At 40.3% G+C, this 21436-nt stretch overlaps 1 protein-coding gene across 1 annotated transcript in view; it reads right to left on the bottom strand.

Moving 5' to 3' along the window:
* The window catches only part of CEP104 (centrosomal protein 104), a 2320447-nt gene that overhangs the window by 957611 nt on the left and 1341400 nt on the right, over positions 1-21436 (bottom strand). The window lies entirely within an intron of this gene.

Here is a 21436-nt window from a genome sequence, read left to right as displayed (position 1 = left end):
TTTGTTACCACTTATGGAAGAAATCATAATGCTATTAGAAGTATAATCAACATACATTGGAACATTCTTTTGGCAAATGATCAGCACAGACAACTTTTGGGTCCACAGTGTCATTTTACCTACAGACGTGGCAAAACAATGGGTTCCTTGTTCTCTCACTTCAAGAACAAGGAAAGTGGGGGAGCTATATACAAACAAACGACTATGTCTGGAGATGAATTATTGGGCACCTTCCCCTGTTGTCACTGTGGCTCTTGCCAACAGGTTAGTAAACTTAAACAATTCACCAGTGCGAATACTAGCAGAGTGCTTGAATCCAAAATTTTTGGCAACTATAGTAGCAGCTGGGTGGTCTATTTGGCTACTTGCCAATGTTCAGCTTTTTATGTTGGACAAACCTCCCGGTCTTTAAGAATTCGTATGAATGAACACAAGAGTGACATTAAAAACAAAAAATAAACCAATGCCCTTTACAGACATACTCTGAAACATCAGAATGCGCAGTTCAGATTCATGATTATAGACAAAATCATTGGAGACAGAGGCAACTCACAAGGATGGCGCAGTATTCTCAACCATAAGGAGAAATATTGGATTATCACCCTGGGGGCATTATTTCCCCCAGGCTTGAATGACCCTTTGTAAATGTTTGTCAGTTTATGGGATTCTGTGACGTGCCTTATTTATATTATTTATATTATTTATACGAGTATGTCTAGTATCACTATATGTGTGGATTATGATTTTATAATACAATATTATGCATATTTACACCATAATACTATTTTTATTCAATATATGCATTGATTCAATATAAGTATTGATTAATTGTCTTTTGCCATGACATTTTTGTATTTCTATTTTGGTTTCTAATTTTTGTTATCTATCTGTGCATCATTGTTTGTTGTTGGAACTCTTACACATGCATGTATACATTTTTTTGTTTATATTCAGGGATATAATATTACCTGTCATCGTTTGGATCTTGTAACTTATGGTTATAACTATATTGATTATAATAGATTTGGTCTCTACCCATATCTATTTTCTAGTACCGTTGGTATTCATTTTGTTAAATCTCAGTTATTATGGATGCTCACATCTCATTTTTTTCATTCTCATTCTGATTTTCCTTCTTATTAATAACAAAATATGTATTTTGATATTCATATACATTTTGTATATACAATTATCATGATATATTATCAGGAATTGTCTCCATGCCCTTATTTTTATTTTTGCTTTTCTTATTTAATTTTTATCATTTATTTTTTGATTATCTCCTTGTATTTGTAATGATGACTAGGAGCGGGAACATACTATGTTTCCCATTGGTTGGGGGTGTATATAAATATTTATGTAATTCACGCTATGTAAGATAGACATTTTCACTGATGAAGGCATATCAGCCGAAACCGGTTTGAAATAAAAAGCTATGTACTCTATTTAGCTTTCTTTTGGAGTGTTTTATTACCAGTGCTTCGGTTCACATCATGCTGGCCAATTGTTGTTAATTTGGTATGTTCGGGCCGTGCATACCCTACGTGCATTGCATTGTGTTTTGTTCCTAAATGTGTGGAAGCCATTACAAACTTGCACTGCGGTGTGCTCTCTACGGCTTTAAACCATGTCTCAGTGACTGCACAGATGTCAGCAGAGTCTTTTGTTTAGAATCCTAGCATTGAGCAGTAATACATTTAGATTTTCTTTCTTTTGATTTGCTATGTCAGAAGTACTTTCAGTTTGGTAATGTCTAAAAAAGGCACTAATGGGGAGGACAATATTTTAGCTAATGCTCCAAAGCCTAGAGGGAAGAGGTGTAGACCATCCCAGGAAAAGCAGTGTGGTGTGTTGACCATCTCCTTCCATGAAGACAAATATTGCACCCCCTTAAAATGACACCAGTAACTAAGCCAATTATTAAAGTCAGACATCTGTTGTTCACATTGTGGCATCACCTTTGGAGAAGGTAAAATGCTGCTCAATACTAGACTCATACCAGCTTGGAACACATATTCCGAGAGCTGTATGTGTTGATATGGGTTTTGTCTTGAAAGAACATTTTTGGGATTGTTGAGGGTGTTTGTTATATGTATTTTGTTTAGGAGGTGTTTAGGGTTTAGGTAGGTTACATTTAAGTGCCTCAGCATATGTGGGTCTATGTACGTGGGCTGAAATGTGTGTGATGGGTGCAGTATTACTAACAATCTTATTGACATTAGAAGTGCTTTTACGTGACAGCTTTGCCTCCAGTGACATTATGCAAATACATCTCTCACATGCCATATCAGTTTGTTTGAGAATTAACTGGTTGTCAGTAAACATATCCACCAAGCTGTTAGCAAAGATAATGGAACAGTTCATATCCATGCCAACAGACCTTTTTTTACTGATTAGACAGTAGTAGTGAGAATATAAAGTAATGTCAGGGGTATCCCGGTTGCAAATCTGGGAGCAGTACTTATCACTGCAAACCACTTGTCCTGTGTGCAACTAGGTATTGGTGAAATTTACAGGAAAAAATATCAACTGAGGGTGTCTGTAGCTATACATGGGACTGCCAAACACTTGAGGAGAAACTAATAAGTACAGACTGATATTTATGGGTAAAGTATTTAGGCAGACATTCTGAAGTTAGAAGCAAATCAAGCAGTAGTTACTGAAAATAAATAATTAGCTTGTCAAGTATGATGAAAAGAAGGGTGTCCTTAATCCTTTACACTACTCATATTTCTGTCTGACTCCTACTAGTGTTGGTCTCACCACAGCTTCACTCTGCTGGGACACAATGCTCCTTTGCTTTTTCTCCCACCAGAAGCAAAACAGTAGCAATAGTCCCAAGATAAGAAGAAGGCCACAGACTGTTTGGTGATCCACACTCTTGACCCAGATGATGTAAAGGTCTCTAAGCTTGTTGCAGCCTTTTCCTGGTAGATGCCTTGAATAGCAACCAGACCAATCAGGAAGGTCAAGCAGGATACTCACTTCCCAATCAGAAAGAATCAGGAATCTATGCACTCTACTCCTTCTCTCACCAGGAGCAAAATATAAGCATAAATTCCAAACTGGTACCTATGAAGCAGTTATTAGGCTTTCCGGTGATCAGCAATCCCCAGGAAATAATGTTGCTAGCCACTTCTCTTACCAGGAGCAAACAAGAAGCACTAATCCTAAGATGACTACTGAGAGACAGAAGGTGGGCTCTCCATTACTTTGTGGTCTTGGAGTAGATGTTGCATATTTTAAAGGTAAGATGTGAAATGGTTTAGTATCCTAAGAGCTGCAGTGTGCACTAAGAAGTTAGATATGAATGAGGGGTAACTTAAGCTTTAGCCATCTAAGTGAAGAGCCACTAATTTTAAAACAGCAAGATAGATTAAAAGGGGTCGGCACTTTGTACAGTAAACTCCCCATTATCTGGAACTCAAGCAACCAGCACTCTCAAGCAACTGGCATTTGACTGGCGTGTATGCCATCATACGATCCAATCAAAAATCGCAATGTGGAGACACTTCTTCTCAATGCAGAACAGTTCTGCATTGAGTAGAAGTGGCTCCGCTTTGCAATTTTTGATTGGCTCACCTGCAGGCTTATGAGCCAATCAAAAATCCCAAAGGGAAGCCTCTTCTGTTCAATGTGGAACAGTCTGTTGATCTGCATTGAACAGAAGAGGTTTTGCTTTGCCATTTTTGATTGGCTTGTATGCTGGCATACAAATCAATCAAAAATCACAAAGCATTGTCTCTTCTGTTTAATGCAGAACAGCGGGCTGTTCTGCATTGAATAGAAGAGAATCTGCTTTACGATTTTTGATTGGCTCTTATGCCGGTATATGAGCCAATCAAAAATTGCAAAGCATATCTCAAGCAACTGGCATATACACTTAACCGGCATCTACCACTCCCCATGGGCATCAGTTAAGTGAGACTTTACTGTATTCTGGTTCCATGGAATACAGTGGGATGGCCAAAAAATTTATATAGTTAAAGGGGAGTGATTTCGCAAAATGATAATTTTGTGTTTAGTCACAATAGTAAATGGAAGAGGAAGGGGCTGGAGATATGTGGCAAAATTAACATAAGGGGCAGGCAACTAGAAAGACAGTTGAATTTAAAAACACAACAGCACCAGGGTAGGGTGTGACGTCCCTGCTCTGGGCCAGTAATCAAGGAACCTTAATTCTCACCACTGACATTGTTGAGGGATGTTCACTTGGAAAAAACATGGATACACACAGTATTTTCAGATGCAGATTTCTGTACCAAGCACAATTTCCCTTAACAGCACAAAGGGAACACAGACCCATTGTGGGGCAGGGTTTCCCTCTCTCTTACCAGGCCCCAAATAAGACTCCACACTGGCACAGCTGTAGGGCTGAGTCTTCGGCTGAGTGTTCCAAGCCAAGTCTTCCACCACCATCACTGTGAAACCAGTGATCTGTGTCCCTGCTCCAAGTAGCTGACAGACACACTCTGAGATTTCATTTTCTCTCACACACACACACCTGGGAAAGGCTGGCACAGATTTACTAGCTATGCTCCCTTCTGCCCAGACTATAAGGTACAGTGGATATAAAAAGTGTACACACCCCTGTTAAAATGCCAGGTTTTTGTGATATAAAAAAATGAGACCACAATAAATAATTTCAAATCTTTTCCCACCTTTAATGTGACCTATAATCTGTACAATTCAATTGAAAAGCAAATCTGTTATGGGAAAAATATAAAAAATAAAAAACATACAATAAACCGGTTGCATAAGTGTGCACACCCTTAAACTAATACATTGCTGAAGCACCTTTTGATTTAATTACACCATTCAGACTCTAAGGCTCTTACAAGAGTACCCAATTATACTGCGTAAAATTAGTACTAATACAAATGGTAGCATTTGACCAATGCAGCAAGACTTTCAGGAGTGGCCACAGTGTCACCAAATAAATATGAGTACTCTCAAAGATTAAATTATTCGCTAAAAGACCAGCCACAAAGAAATGTTTAAATATATTTAATAATTAATAAAAACATGAAAATACTAAATATCTATTTACAATAAAGACCAGAGTTTCAATCACAGGAAATATTAAAAATAACACAGATGGACAGATTCACACAGATACAGAAAAAAAGTACTTAACTAATCTCACTATATTTTCCTGACTGATCTAAAGAATTACTATTTCCTGGTTACATACTAAAGCAAGGTAAGATGAAGTGGGTGAGTAGTCTTCATTCTTGGTCATGTCACAAAAACAGACTGCTCTGAGACTTCCGTCTCATCTAGTATTAAAACTTAATTTCAGTACTGGATTACAAAATGACATCACATACATCTGGTCATTTGACTTCTGCTTCCCACATTACCCCTCTTTACTAGAAACTAAACCAGAATTTAGCACATATGTGCTATCATATAAACAGATAGAGCTTTGCTGAGATGTGTTATAGCATTTAGAAGCTATAAAACAATTTCAAAAGTTCCACCATTCCACATCAGCAATTAGTTCACCCCTAAGGAACATACAGTAGGATTCCTAGTCCTCGTTTCCACAGACATTTCCTCTCTGGCTGCAATCAGAAAACTGTAAGATATTATATTTATGGCCTAAACTAGGTAATTTAATTTCAGACTATTTTTCAAGTTAGCTGGACTGAGATTAACCTCTTCTCTTCTAGTATCCTCTGTTGCAATATATTAATTTCAACAGTTACAATGTAGTCTGACATACAGGTGCATTTCTTTTCTATCCAGCAGGACCCCCTGTTGGCACATTTTTAACACAAGCAGCTTTATAAATACATTTTCAACACAAGCATTTGTACAAATCAGTTTGATATACAAATGACATGTAATTCTTTACAAAACACCAGCTAGCTATGCTGACATATGTTACACATCCACTGCCCTACTTCTCCTGGCAGAACTGGCAATACATTATATCCTCATATGGGAAAACACTTAATTTCTGTGTTATTCACAAACGATACAGCTGTGTTCTCTTTTCTAGTTTACATATACAATTAAAACAGCAGAACACAGTGCAAAGAAAATGATTCACAATATACAAAACAGAAAAAGGCAATAAAACAACACAAAATGCAAGAAAGCAAAAACAAACTAACCTTTTCCTTACAGCAAGTTGTGGCAGAGTCTGCGTGAGTTTTTTTTTAGTAAAGCTTTGAAATTTTTATTTTACCCCTTAAATAGAAGGTTTAGTTCCTAGATCTACCCTCACTTCACAAATAAGTAATTTTAACTGACCTGTTCTAATTTCTGCATGACTCACAAGAGACACCGCTGTGGTCTCTTTCCTAGTTTAAATATACAATTAAAACAAAATACAAGTAAAACAGTGCAAAGAAAATGAATTACAATATACAAAATAGAAGAAGGCAATAAAGACACACAAAATAAAATAAAGCAAAAACAAACTAACCTTTCCCTCACAGCAAGTTGTGGCAGAGTGTGGGTGAGCTTTTCTAGTAAAGTTAGATTAAAAGGATTGATACCAAATGAACATGAGACATTTAGGTGAGTTTCACAGGGGGTCAGGATTGGGGTCATACCCCTTTCTTATTTTTACTTCCAAGTTTCCAAAGGACCCCACCTGCTGGCTAAAAAAGCTTGCAGGTAAGTCCAAGATAGCTAGCAGTTGCTAATAGATATATATATATATATATATATATATATATATATATATATATACATATATATATATATATATATATACATATATATATATATATATATATATATATATACGAGCAGTGTTTCGAAAGTACACTGACAAACTTCATTTAGAGGCCACACAGAATAAAGTTTCTTTCAATGCCAAGAAATTACAACTTTTATATGTAGGCAGAGGAAGCATCAGTTATTTGTATGCCATAGCTGGCAAATGTACAATGCAGTGCTCCCATGTTAATGATTTTGGGTGTGGCAACTTCAGGGATTCTAGATTATAATGAACATATTAACTTACAGGCTAAAGAATGATACCATGTAAAGTACAGTTTTGTACCTACCATAAATGTAGATGTTCGAGTGTTCACCTGCTGCAGTCATCACACTTGGGTTATCCTGTCGTCAGGCGGTCACGTAGTCAGCCGGAATTCCAAAGTCTTGGTCCGGCGTCGGTTGCTGTTGCCTCTTCCCTGACGTCAGTGTGCCAGGGGTATATATAATGCAACCGAAACCATTTTCTTCAGTTTTTCTTGCCCCAGATGTCAGGAGTCCCCAAAAAGGTGGTCAGAATTAGTACCAAATGGAGTGAACACTGCACAAACATAAAATCCCTTCAGCTATAAGCAAATACATCAGTAAGGCATAGAAGAGATTTTGCCAGTAGATCAGAGGGGATGGAGGGAGGGTAACCTGGACTGTAGCAGGGTGAACGCTCGAACATCTACATTTATGGTAGGTACAAAACTGTACTATGTTCATCGTGTTACCCTGTTGCAGTCATCACACTTGGGTTGAATCCCAAAGCTAAGGTAGGGGGGAGGTATCATAGAGGGTTAGTGGAGGCAATAAGGCCCTGCAGAACTGCAGTGGCAAAGCCCGCCCTGGACTTAGAGTAAAGAGGTAAGTGATAGTGTTTGGTAAAGGTGTGTACTGAACTCCAAGTTGCAGCTTCTAAAATTTCCTTGGTTGGAACCCCCCTGAGAAAGGCTGTAGAGGTAGCTGTTGCCCTGGTAGAGTGGGATCTAATGGTAGCAGGAACTGGTTTCCCATGATGGGTATAGCAGAAACGTATGCAATGACCTATCCATTTAGAAATGGTTTGCTTAGACATAGCCTTCCCTTGAGAAGCTGTAGCATAGGATACAAAGAGCTGGTCAGTTTTTCTGAAAGCCTTAGTTTTGTCCAAGTAGTAACGAAGCTGCCTGTGAATGTCCAAGGAATGCAGGAGTCTCTCACCTTTGTTCTGTGAAGAAGGTGGGTAAGGGGATGGTTTGATTTAAAGCTACCCTGGAAACCACCTTAGGCATAAAGGAAGGATTAGTTCATAGAGAAACTCTGTCTTGATGAAAAATGAGGAAAGGTTCTACTGCCATTAGTGCCTGTAGCTCTGAGACTCTCCTAGCTGAAGTTATTGCTAGGAGCAGGGCAGTCTTCCATGATAGGAACTGAAGATCTGCAGAGAAAGCTGGTTCAAAAGGAGGTAGTGTTAGTTTTTCCAGAACAAAGTTGAGGTCCCATGTTGGTGTAGGAGCTCTCCTGGGTGGTCTAATGTTTTTTGCCCCTCTGAGGAACTTCCTTAGAAGAGGATGTGAAAATAAAGGTGGATCTGTGTTGTTGTGAGCTGAAATAGCTGAAGCATGGATTTTAATTGAGGAAAAGGAAAGTCCTTTGTGCAACATCTCAGCTAAATACTGTAGAATGTGAGGCATGTGAGGCTGAATTGTGTCTTGGCCTTTAGCTTGGTTCCAGGCACAAAACCTTTTCCATTTGTCCGAATAAGCCTTCCTGGAGCTTGGCCTCCTGGCTTCCAGAAAAACATCCAGAACTGCTTGTGAAAGAGGAGCTGGTTGGATGTTTAGTTGATTTGCCATGCAGCCAGATTTAAAGTTTTGAGCTGGCTGTGAAGAATCTGTTTGTTTTGTTGTGTGAGCAAATGGGGTATTTGAGGCAATATCCATGGTGGGCTGTGGGCCATATTTTTCAATAGCGGGTACCAGTGCTGGCGTGGCCAGTCTGGGGATATGAGAATCAGTCGTGGTCTCTCCTTTTTGACCTTCAAAAGAACCTTTGTGAGGAGAGGTAATGGAGGGAAGGCATATGCTGTCAGGTTTTTCCAGCTGAAAGAGAGAGGGTCCACTTTCCAAGCTTGATGGTGGAAGGTCCTTGTACAAAATTTTGTCAGTTGGTAGTTTTGAGGACTGGCAAACAGGTCTATGTTTGGAAGGCCCCATTTTTGAGTTATCATTGCAAATATTTGTGGATCTAGTTTCCACTCGTGAGGATCTTTGATGTTTCTGCTGAGGTCGTCTGCCAATGTGCTCTTCTGTCCTGGCAGGAATTGAGCTTGTAACTGGACTTGGTAGGCCAGAGCTGTGTTCCATAAGATCATTGCTTGCCTGCATAGAGGGTAGGAATGTGTACCCCCTTGTTTGTTTATGTACCACATTACTGTGGTGTTGTCCGTCTTTATTGCAAGTTGTCCTGGATGTAATAGATTCTTGAAGGCTGTCAGAGCTTTCTGTACAGCAGGAATCTCTTTTTGATTTATGTGCAGATTTCTTTGATCTGCAGTCCATAGGCCTTGAATGCATTGTCCTACCATGTGTGCCCCCCAGGCGTAGTCTGAAGCATCTGTTGTGATAGTCTGCCTGGCTGGGGGCAAGGTGAACGGCTGACCCTTGTTGAGGTGACATGCCTGTGACCACCATAGAAATTCCTGTTGTAGGCAGGGAATGAGAGATATCACTGTGTCCAAGCTGTGGCTGTGTTGAAACCATACGCTTTTTAGGTACCACTATAATTTCCTCATATGCAGCTTTGCAAATGGTATTATTAGTATGCAAGATGCCATGAAGCCCAAAGCCTGCAGAATTTTTCTTGCAGTTAATTGGGTCTTTGTTGCCATTGTCTTGAAATATTGAGTCAGTTGTAGTTGCTTGTCTGGTGTAAGATAAGCCTTCTGGGCCATTGTATTCAAGCTGGCACCCAGGAATGTCATTTGTTGTGAGGGTACTAGTTTTGACTTCTTTTCGTTTACTGTGTACCCCAGGCAGTTTAGTAGATGCTTTACAAAGGCCAGATGATGTAAGAGAATGTCTTTGCTTTCTGCTTGGATGAGGCAGTCATCCAGGTATGGATATATTTGAATTCCTCTTTGTCTGCAGTATGCAATTACTGGTGCCAGGCATTTTGTGAAAACTCTGGGCGCAGTAGATAAGCCAAAGGGCAATGCAGAGAATTGGTAATGGGTTGAACCTGCAATGAAACGAAGGTATCTTCTGCAACTTTGTCTGATAGGGACATGCAGGTATGCCTCCTTGAGGTCCAACGTTACTAGCCATGCTTCCTTGCCCAACATGGGAAGTAGCTGCTGTAGTGTTAGCATCTTGAATTTGGGTACTTGTAAGAAAATGTTTAGAAATGAAAGGTCAAGAATTGGTCTCCAGGCATTGTCCTTTCTGGGCACTAGAAAGAGTCTTGAGTAAAATCCTTGGCCTTGCTCTCGAGTAGGTACCAGTTGAATGGCTCTCATGTCCATGAGAGCTGTAATTTGCTTTTGTGCCTCTGCCCATTGATTTTGTGGCAGGTTTGGCATTCCTCTTTTCATTGGCAAGGTGTGAAAGTGGAATCTGTATCCTCGTAAAATTATGTCTAGGACCCATTTGTCCTTTGTGACTATCTGCCAGTTGTCTGCAAAAAGTGCAAGTTTTCCCCCCAAGGGGGCTGCCAAGAGAGTATTGCTTGGCCAGATGAGGTGCAAGTCATTGAGTTTGCCTTCTGGTGGATTGAGACCTGTCTTCTCCTCCCTTCTGTTTTGTAGTGCCCCATTGGCGAGGTTTATACCGGGCTTGTGGTTGTCCTATGCCCCTTGGGTGTCTGTATTTACCCCTCTGCGGTCTGTCAGTGGCTAGAAAGGACCAATTTTATGTTGGCCAGTATCTGCTGAAGCGAGGGGGTTGCACTTGTAGGAAATCTTTGACTGTATGCATAGATTTTGCCTTAGTTCCATTTTCTTTAAAACTTATTCTGCTTTAACTACAAAAAGAACATCCTGCTGTAAGGGAGCATCTAGTAGTTTTGCTTTAACATGATCAGGCAGAGTTTGTTCCTTTAACCAAGCATGCCTACATATAACAGACCCAGTGACAGCTGCTCTGCAGGAGGCCTCCAAAGAATCAAACCCACATTGTAAGGTATATTTGCCCACCTGCTCAGTGGCATGCAACAGCTCTTGTACTTCTTTCAATTCAGATTGTTGAGGGAGAGTGGTTATTCTTTGCTTTAACTGAGAGATTAGAAATTGCTGATACTTAAGCATATGAAATTGACAATTCAGTGCCCTCATAGCTAGTGTGACTGAGGTGTAAACCTTTTTCCCCCACCTGTCTAGTGCTCTGGAATCCCTCTCAGAAGGTACTGGGTTTTTAGCCATAGAAGCCTTAGCCCCCTTGGGACCCTGGGAGATAGTCTCTGGGTCAGCTACTGGGCTTTTGTAAAGTAATTTGTGGTAATCAGGCACTCTGTAGTATCTGTCAGGCTTAGCCGGAGCAGGAGGTAGAGAGTCTGGGTTGAAACTGGATTCTAAATAGACATCATCCACAATGTCCAAAACTGGTGGGATGGCAAGTGGTCTGTGTTGGGGGAGTAAAAGAAACTCTCTGAGCCTTTTCTTTGAATCAGAGTAGTCTTGACTTTACCAGTGAAAATGTTCCCTCATAGTGTGTAAAGTTTCCCCAAAGGAGTAGTCTTCAGAAGGAGAAGCTGAGGGAATAGAGTCCTCAGCATCAGAATCTTCATAAGGAGAGAAGGAATAGTCTTGGTCCTCACAGGAGTCTGAAGAAATGGACATTTGCTCAGAGGAAGCAAAATCTTCCTCTTGTCTAGGCCTTTTGTCAGGAGGGGGCTGTGAACCCCTGATTAAAGAAATCAAATCTTCAGCCATTTTGAGCATCTGTTTCTTAGGCATAGGGCCTTGAACAGGAGACTGAAGTGCAGTCCTTTTAGTTTTAGAAAGAGTATTCGACTTAGAAAACGTTTTAATGGTGAGAGTCATCGGTCTGAAAATGCCTTCAGAAACTGATGGCGTTTCTGTAGCACTGACGTCTTTTGAAGCAAAGTCGTTGGAAGGGCCTGAAGTAAAAGGCTGAGTCGGTCTGGTATATTCCGTCAAAATTTCTGTAGCAGTCTTGGGTTCCAGATCTGCGGTAGTCAGGGGCTGCGATGGAGTCTCACTGAGGACCGGAGAACCGGAGACCGGATCAGCCGAAGCCTCGGAATCTGGCTTAGGCCTGGGCTGCCTGTCCTTATCCCTGTGTTTTTTGTGCACGCTGGTAGTTGGTTGCTCCGACGGCATGTTGTAGTTAAATTTCCTACCGAAGTAGTGTCGTGCTAAATCAAAGCGTCTTTTAATAGTACGCTTATTAAACCTAGCACAAAACCGACAAGAAGTGACGTCGTGGTCTGGGCCTAGGCAAGGTATGCAATAAGAATGAAAATCCTTATGAGGTATTTGCTTCCCACAAGAAATACAATTGTTAACTTTTTCTGACATCGGTCTGAGGCAAGAAAAGTTTCCCCAACGGGGTACTTAGCTTTATAGAAGACTTCGGTCTGAAATATGAATTCGAAAATCTCAGGAGTCGGCCGACCAGCACTTGAGAACTGCTTCTGCTTTGGGCACCGCACGGCAAGAAAGACTGAAGAAAATGGCGTTGGTTGCATTATATATATACCCCTGGCGCACTGACGTCAGGGAAGAGGCGACAGCAACCGACGCTGGACCAAGACTTTGGAATTCCATCCGACTGCGGGACCGCCTGATGACAGGATAACCCAAGTGTGATGACTGCAGCAGGGTAACACAATGAACGTCTAGTATGATAATAAGGTGTTTTAGCTACAGAAGTCCTGCTGTACTGATCTCATTATTTAACAGCACTATCAAACCAGTCTTAGAACATGGTAGAAGCTTCTGTTCTACCTCATTAATAATCTAGCAGTCTGGAAAGGTGCAAATGAGATGTACAAAAAAGATTAATACAGTAAATCATTTGGGATATGAAGACAGGCTAAAAAAGCTGAATTCCCCCCACATATTACAGACTGTACAGATTATGTTCTTATATGGATGTATAATACAATGCACAACAAAGAACTGGCAACTATATTGGGTATTAAATCCCATCATACTAATAAAGGAAAACTGTGTGTGTACTTCTGCTGCTAACATTTAAACAAAAATAGGAATCTTTAATTATAGAGTAGCCATTCAATGAAATCTGGTCAGTGGAGACTTTGACTTCATTTAAAAGTATGATAGATTTATGGGTGGAGAAAACGTATAATGAGATGCACTAAAGTGGAGATTGGCATTCTATGAATTCATATGATGTCCCAAGCTAATATAAATTTATTTATTTATGTATTTATTTATGTATTTATTTATTTGCAGTTTGTTTGCCAGGATGGTCCACTGGGCCAGGAAGAGCCCATTTTCAATGGAGTCCTGGGGAGAAAAGCTCCATAAAAGACAATATATATATAATAGACAAGTTATAAGTAACAGTAATACAGACATACAGATAAACATGGCATATAAGGTACAATATAGTAAGAATGCAAAACAGAGATTTATAAAAAAACATAAGTAGATATTTACAAATATATTTGTTCCTATTGTAGAAAATATAACAGTAGGGGCAAGAAATACCTAGGTTTCATGACAGATTAGTAGGAAGTAAGATAAAACACATTGTATAGGTGAAACAGTCATATCTCTGTAGTGCTTTTCAATTTTATTGCAAAATTTTTAGGACATGGTACTTAGGTACTCAGCCTTACATCATCTTAACATTATGAAGTCTCGTCAAAACTGTGGGCCGAATTAGGAAAGATTATACTGAAGTTCTCACAAGGTACACACTATGTGGTAACCATTTCTGAGTCATACACAGACCTACCACGGTGCTGCAACACAAAGACATGCAGCAAAATGGTTGGTTGCCTCCATTGCTATTATATGCTACTGAGGCAGTCATGAATGATGCATATGCTAACTAGCCATGTACTCTCCCCTGGAAACTGCCTGCAGTAAGGGGTCTACACAGTCAAAAGAATTGCTTGACTGCAGAAATAAGCATGTCTGCTTCTGGTCACTCTCTGCAATTGGCTTTGTTCATCCACTGGGGTAATGGTAAGTGCTTGAGAGTTTAGAGATCACAGAGAGTTAGGTGTGTGTGTGTGTGTGTGTGTGTGTGTGCGTGCGCACATATGGATGAATGTAGACGTGTACTGGTGAGTAAGACATGGTGGAGAGGGGACTGTGTGTGGGAAGGTTGATGTCATACTTCTGTATTCCCCTAAAATAATGAGCAAAGCCTGCAGCAATAAGTCGAGGGACCACTAGATACCAGAGCTCTTCATTTCATGCCTTAGTGGCTCTTTAATATAATAAGGGTCAGGAGGAGAAGCACCAGACACCAGGGATTATTCTTTAGTTATGTGCCTTAACAGCATTTACATGTAACGGGGGTTGAGGGGGACACTAGACAACAGGGAATACTTTAACTGAGTTCGGGGGAGCACTAACCACGATGGAATCCTTTAACTACACATGTTGAGACAGGACAGGATACTAGACACCAATGATAACCTTTGATTTTGTAACAGCACTTACACATAACAAGAATAGGGAGAGAAACACTAGGCACCAGGGATACTTTATATTGTCTGCCTTACAAGCACTTAATTAAAAAAAAGATAAAATGTGGTGCAGAGAACCACTAGACACCATGAATACTATTAAATACTATTAAATAATGTGCTTTAAAGGCACTAAAAGAGAAAGGTAAACCCTGCACCCTTGCTACAGTAAATCTAAACACTAACCCACTGCACTGAGTATCAGAGTTCAACAGTTTCCATTTCTTACTCTCTGTGCCTTCAATGCCCTGGCTGTCTAAATAATTTTGCATTTTCACTGACAAAACGTTACTGTCAAAGGAAAAAACTTCAAAGATCAATTCACGTTAGGTTCAAGCAAGGCACCCTTTATTACTTGCAGCAAGGAGACAATGCATGTAGGCACAAGGTTTGTCTGAATTACTGGTGATTAGTATGTTATTTCTTATAAAGTTCTCTTCCTGTCACACAGAAAATGTTACTATTCTATTGCTGACATAGTTAGACACAGCTTTCTGAATGTTCTACAGAAAATGTTACTAGACTTATTGCTGACTAGGTTAGATTATTTGCTAGCTTGCAAAACATTTTGAGAAAAACAACCTGGCCTTGGGCTTATTTTAGCCCATTTTAACTTTTCAATTCTTCAGTTGTACTGTTCTAATACATGTGTTACATTTTGTCTGGATTCAAGGTACATTTCTAGCTTTAGTACAAGTAATGCTGACTATGGTTTATACTTTCAAGCATCTATTGTTTTCTTTATCAAAGTTTCTAGCAGCTGCATACTTTCTCATGGCATAAGCAGAAATGAGTATCTCTTTGTTAGGTTTTATGACATTAGCAGAAATGAAATGCTTCTTGTTAAGTTTCTAATAGCTGTGCAGATTCATGCAGTGTGAGCAGAATAAATGTATTGACCCTTTTAAACCTCGAATGCGTTAAGCATGCATATTAGTATTATATATTTTTCTAACATTTCCCCCCTTTTAATACTTTTATTCTACTTTCAAGATAAGCATAAACAGTTTTTTCTTCCCCTAACCTCTTCCTACTCAGGATTTGCAGTTAAGAGAGTCATTCAGTTTAAACGTATGGAAGCATTTTCAGTTTTTTAGCAATTCTTCAAGTTCAGCACCTTGGTATAAGGTTTCTGAAACTGAAATGTCTATAAAGTCTTTAATCAGTCTTTTTATGCAGGGGATGCAGCAGCACACACATACCACCAATAAGATTATTCCTACACAGATGGCAATCAGAATGTTCATCAGGATACTGCCCCACCCCCCCAAACAATTTCTGGAAAAAGTCCGTCAATGGATTTGGTCCTGGTTTGGTCATGGCTGACACCTGCTGAATTACCTCAAGATGGTTGTCTATGTCATGTTTGTGGTCAGGAATATATGAACAGCACTCCTCCTGGATTAAAGCATACGTACCTCCTCTCGCCGCTAGGGTGAAGTCAAGAGCCATGCGATTTTGAAGCACCACTATTCTCATGGCAGTCAGTTCATCAGTCACCAGTTCTAGGGCAGAAAAGGTTGCATTGCTCATTATTTCGAGAAGCGTAGACAATTTTCTTAGTTCCCAGATTGATTTTGTTGCTCCATATGCTGGCATTACACCTGCCCACGATATAACAGTATCACTCAAGTCCATGTGTGCCAGTCCATTGCCCACAGCATGATGGTTTTTCCAGCGCGCATTGATTTGCCCCACTGGATTGATAGGTTTCTTGATTTCTTGAACATTCCGAATTTTCCCTTGAGGTAAAACTGCTGTGTGTCATATGGCCGGAACCAGGTAACCCAAAAAACAACTGCCGGACCAATTCTCAGGTAACCATTTGTATGCTTTTCTACCGCATACAAAGTAACAATCTTTGACTTTAGTAGTAACTTTACTATGCCCTGGCTCTGCATGAAACATTTTTTTGTGGATTATAGACCGTTGCTTATAGAGATCAGCATTATGTCTTACTTCTTCAGTTGTCCTATGCATCAGTTCAAAAAATGTATCATAGCTTGTGTTGCAATAGGATCTGGTGTTATCAGGTTTAGTGGAGCATCTATAGGGAACAGTCACATTGCAATTGCTCCAACCCACCTGAACTGTATCATTCTTGTAAAAACACACAGTTCCCTTCTGTCGAACAGACAAGTGCAATGCTACTTTATCTTGTGATGTGACATCTAATGTATCATAAATTAAGTTTTCCCAGGTCTTGTTCGCTCCTAGGGGAACTGAAGTTAACAGCAACCCCCCATATGCTGTTGGCAAAGCTGTGCAAATCCAGCAATTCGAAACATTGAAGGTCTCAGCATACACATATTTGATTGCCTGGTAAGTGTTAAGGTTTGGATGCCACTCTCACGCTTGTTTAGTTCAATTTGTGTGGCTGGGAAAAGGAATGGCCACAACAAAAAGATTATTGTCACTAGTACAGTCAACAGGATGATTATGCAATACTTTTGACGAAATGGTTGTTCTGCATTTCTGTTTTCTCCGACTCTTCCAAGTAGGTGTATTTGGATCTTACTGAATTCCATCATCTTGGACACGTGCTCTTACTCTCTGCCCTAATAGGACCTTCAGCACCGATGGTTTCTTCACTGGGGTTGAGACGGATCAGTCCGATTGATCTGACCCCTCCCCCTTTGTAGCCAGACTTTGTGCTGAGGGCCCCGATGGAGAGGTAAGATTTTTGTTCAATTCAAAGTACTTAACAAGCTTGCAGTGCGTCAGGTGTATCCACGAAGCTCATTCTGCTATCTTGACTGCAGTGGGTGTTGAAAGAAGCACCTGGTAAAGACCTTCCCACCTTGGTGATGACCAATTCTTCCTTTTGACGTTTTTGATCCACACCCAATCTCCGGGCGTCACTGCCACTTCTGATGTCTCGGTTTGTTTTCTATCTGAAACAGAATTTGACTGCAACAGATGTTTAGAACTCAACAACTTTTTCAAATATTCAGCTAGTGTGAAATCAGCGTTCTGGTCTGATGACATGAGAAATTTCCACTGGGGTGTATAATAAGCCCTTCCAAATAATTTTTCAACAGGAGTCAATCCTTTTGCTGTAGGGACAGTTCTCATGCTCAACAGTGCCAGGGGCAAACAGTATAAACATTTTTTTCCTGTCTCAGCTATTAATTTTCTCAATTTGTTTTTTATTATACCATTATTCCTTTCAACTAGCCCTGCAGATTGTGGATGGTATGCACAATGATTTTTTAAAGAAATACCAAAATGCTTACTCAACTGCCGTATGGTTTGATTTACAAAGTGTGTACCATTGTCACTGTAGATCCTTTCCGGAATACCAAACCTAGGAATGATTTCCTTGACAAGTACTTCTGCCACCGTAGCTGCATCTGGATTTTTTGTTGGAAAGGCTTCCACCCATCTGGAAAACATATCTACAATGACAAAACAATACTTCTTATTTTCACATTTGTTCAATTCTATGAAATCCATACAGATAGTGTGAAACGGATATGGTGGTGTAGGGAAACTCCCTTGCTTGGGCTTTACTGCCCCCTGTGCATGATGTTTGTTACAAATTTGACACATCAAACAAAATTTTTTGGAGTAGTTTGTAAATCCATACGTTGTGAACACCTGGTTCACCAGCTGTACCATCCCCCCTGTTGAGACATGGCACTGCCCATGGCTCAACAAAGTTGCATATCAAAACAAATTAGAGGGTAGTATCGGTTTTATTTCTCTAGAGATGTACAGTCCCTTTTCGAGGATTGCTCCTTGTTTTATCCATCGTTGTTTTTCAGCTTGTGTAGTGAGTGTCTGCATTGTTTTTAACATATCTAAATCTAAAATCTCAGAGGGTTGTAATTCCTCATTTAAAAGCAATACTTCTGTGGCTGCTTGTTTTGCAGCTGTATCAGCTCTCGCATTACCTTTTGAAATCCTATCTCGTTGCTTGGTGTGAGCTGTGCATTTACAAATGGCTACTTTCTGAGGTAACTGAATAGATTCTAAAAGATCTAAAATAAACTGTGCATGATTTATAGGTTTGCCAGTAGATGTTATCATTCCCCGGTTTTTCCACTGTTGTGCAAAAACATGTACAGTAGAAAAAGTGTACTGGCTATCAGTAAAAATGTTTACGCATTTACCCTTTGCTAAGGTACATGCCCATGTCAGGGCAATCAATTCTGCTGCCTGTGCAGATAAGTTGTGTGGTAAAGGTTTTGCTTCTATAATCCCAGTATCAGAAACTACTGCATATCCTACTAGGTTCTGTCCTGCAGGACCCCTTCTGCACGAGCCTTCCACGTAGTATGTCACCTCGGCATCATCCAAGGGGACATCCGTGAGATCTTTTCTAGGTAGTGTCTTTTGCTCAATTACCTGCAGGCAGTGGTGTGGTGTGCCATCTGCAGGGGTCGGGAGCAGAGTAGAAGGGTTTAAAGTCATGCAGCGTTCAATTGTCATATGAGGTTGGCTCAACAATATAGTCATACAGGAAAGATGCCTAGCAGGGAAAAGATATGCCACCTTTTCTTGTAGTAAAATAATCGCGACTGCATGAGGTACTCTCAAAGTGAGAGGGTGGAACAAGACTACTGAGGCTGACGCCTGTACTGCCATTGCAGCTGCAACTACTGCTTGTACACAGTGGGGTAAGGATCGTGCCACTGGGTCTAGTTGTGATGAATAGTAAGCAATAGGGCGTTGCTTATCCACATGCTGTTGTGTTAATATTGATGTCATGTAACCCTGCTTACAATCTACAGTTTGGAAAAAACATTTATGGTAGTTTGGTAATCCCAGAACTAATGAGGATGCTATTAACTGCTTTAGTTTGCAGAAAGCAGATTCTGCCTCTGGTGTCCATTGTAACAAATCCTGCGCTGCCATAGGCTTTTTATATATAAGGTCAGTCAGAGGTGCAGATTCCAAGGCATAATTTGGAATCCAGCTCTGGCAAAAATTGGTTGTAACCAGGAACGACATCATTTCCTTCTTGGTAGTGGGTTTTGGTAACTGCAAAATTGCTATTTATCTGTCCTCATCTAATGTTCTACCTTCCTTGGATATTACATATCCCAGGTATTTGACTTGTTTTTTCCAAAGCTGCAGTTTACTTTTATTTACCTTATGTCCTTCAGCGGCTAAAAATCGTAGAAGTGCTATGGTATGTTCTCTACATTCCTGCTGGGTGGGGGCTGCCAGCAAGATGTCATCAACATAAAGTAAAATCTGACTGCCTCTTGGTGGGGTGAATCCCGCCAAGTTGCTTGCCATTTCTTGTGAGAATATTGTTGGACTTTTATAATATCCCTGTGGTAGTTGCGTATATGTATACCTTTTCCCCTGAAATGTGAATGCAAACCAATACTGGCTATCAGGGTGTATCGGTATCTAAAAGAACGCATTGCTGATGTCTACCACAGAAAAATACTTCTGTTGAGGTTTCAGATCATTCAACAGGGTGTGTGGGTCTGGCACCATAGGTGCTCTTGGTATTACTGCATCATTTACAGCTTGTAAATCTTGGACCATACGCCATTCTCTATTGGCCTTTTTAACTGGAAATAAGGATGTGTTACATGGTGAATTGGGAGATTCTACTAGTATCCCTCCTTTAAGTAAGGCTGCTATAATAGGCTTTATCCCTGCCTCTGCATCTTTTCTTAAGGGATACTGTCTTTTTTGTGGTCTGAATGCTGACTTTGGCGTGATAGTAACTGGTCCCGCTGTACGAATGAGTCCTACATCTGATTTTCCTGTTGACCAGAGGGTCTCTGGTATATTTCGTAAGGCATTCTCTTCCTCCTCTAACAGGAGTGTCAATCAGCTGTCCTCGCTAGACTGCAAGTGCAGAACTGGGTTGGTCTGAGTTATCCAGTTCAACTTCTGTATTTGTATTCCCTGTTCTGACAGCTCTAATTCTGTCTGTTTCTCCCATCTTGTGACTTTTTCTCCTAGGTCTGCCCATTCTATATTTCTGTTTTTTGTTAATCTAACATGTGGTAATCGATTAGATTTATAAAGTGCAAAGAACTCCTGGGGCAATGAACAGCTGGCTACACTGTTCCCTTTTGTATCCCAGTACAGGTTACGTAATATCAATCTGTTTGCATGATTCTTAAATAATTCTTGCTCATATTCCTTATCAGGTCCTGGTGTATTACAATAATACAGGGTACAGTGCAACAGGTATTGCTTATCAATGTCAAGGGAGGGGAAATTGCTGATGGCTACATTCATTAATACTTTGGTCACAGTCCCTGGACCAGTCGTAACCAAGTCCTGGCTGTACCAATAAAACATTTCCCCTTCCGATTGCACTACAAAGGTATTAATTTGTCACTGTGCTTCCATACCCTGCATGGTTGGGACTACTGCTATACCAAATAGCTGCATGAGGTCTCTGCCCAAGAGGTTTACTGGGCATTTTGCAGAAATAACAATTTTGCTTTTCTGTGTCAATCCTGAAACTTGATCAGTTATTGCAATGTCACAGGAGAGAGGCTCCTGATACAGCTGTCCATTAGCTGCTTTGACCAGTATGTAATCAGGTGACTCTGTGTTTTCTGGCAGTTTGGAGGGACATATCAGGGTTTGTGATGCCCCTGAGTCACACAAGAATTTGACTTCCCTCCCTTCTACCAAGAGTGTAACTTCTGGTTTCATGTCTGCTAAATAGAGCTCCAAGCTCAATAAAGCTAGGTCCAATATTTCATTTTCTTCATTGTCACTAACTTCCTGCACTTCCTCTACTCTCTCTATCACATTCTCATTTGTCCTTTCTTTGTTAGCCCCTTCTAGTGATTCCTGACTACCATATAGTCAGTCCTCACCCTCGTCTTCCGTTGTTGCCTTCTTGTTTTTCTTGCAATCCCTTGCCAAATGTCCCTATTTACTGCATTTAAAACACTCTCCCCTTTTCTTCCGCCATTCAAAGTCCTCTGATCTTTGATCAGATTGTTTGTTTCCCTGCACGTTTCTCTTGCCCTTTTTCCCGGACTGTACTATGTAAACTTCTGCAACATCTTCTACAGAAAATACTTGAGCTTTCTTTTTCTTTTTGCTATTAAAATGCCTT

This window comes from Protopterus annectens, chromosome 2.part1, assembly GCF_019279795.1.
Source record: "Protopterus annectens isolate FY-2018-M chromosome 2.part1, PAN1.0, whole genome shotgun sequence".
NCBI classification, from domain to species: domain Eukaryota; kingdom Metazoa; phylum Chordata; order Ceratodontiformes; family Protopteridae; genus Protopterus; species Protopterus annectens.
The sequence above is the reverse complement of the archived record's forward strand: the minus strand, read 5'-3'. Positions and strand labels throughout refer to the sequence as shown.